A 530-nucleotide genomic window follows, 5' to 3' on the forward strand; every position below is an offset into this window, starting at 1 on the left:
TCCTACTTCCGTAGTGATACTGCCTCGGAAACCCAAGGAGGGGTCGCTATGAGTCGGGTTTGACTCGATGGCACATAACAACAACAACAACATAACTACTGTGATTATGAAGTGGTGGTGAGTGTCATCATTTCAAGACGTCTGCAACAAATGTCACGTGTTACGAAGAGACCCATGATTTCTGCTGGGAAAAGGTGACAGGTATTACTATCATTTGTTGCCTACATTCATAGTTGAGGGAAATACTACATCTCATTTTGGGGTTGGTGAAAACAAAGATGGAACTTTTCCACGTCAACGTTCCAAACCTCCTGATCTCATCCCATGAAGCCCTGTGGGTCCAGGGAGTCTCAGGGAAGACTCCTCGAGTACTTTGCTGCATCTTCTTTGGTCTTGGTGAGACTTTGAGCCTTTGATGTCTATGGCCCCATTGCCCCAACTGCTGCCTCTGATCTCTTCTGAGTGCGGGCGGTAAGGCAGTGGGGTCAGAGACAGCGCCTGCCAGAGGCAAGAGGAGGTTAGCTGTGCCC

This window comes from Orycteropus afer, unplaced genomic scaffold (genome assembly GCF_000298275.1).
Source record: "Orycteropus afer afer isolate SDZICR_OR568_19922 unplaced genomic scaffold, OryAfe1.0 scaffold00082, whole genome shotgun sequence".
Classification (NCBI taxonomy): Eukaryota; Metazoa; Chordata; class Mammalia; order Tubulidentata; family Orycteropodidae; genus Orycteropus; species Orycteropus afer.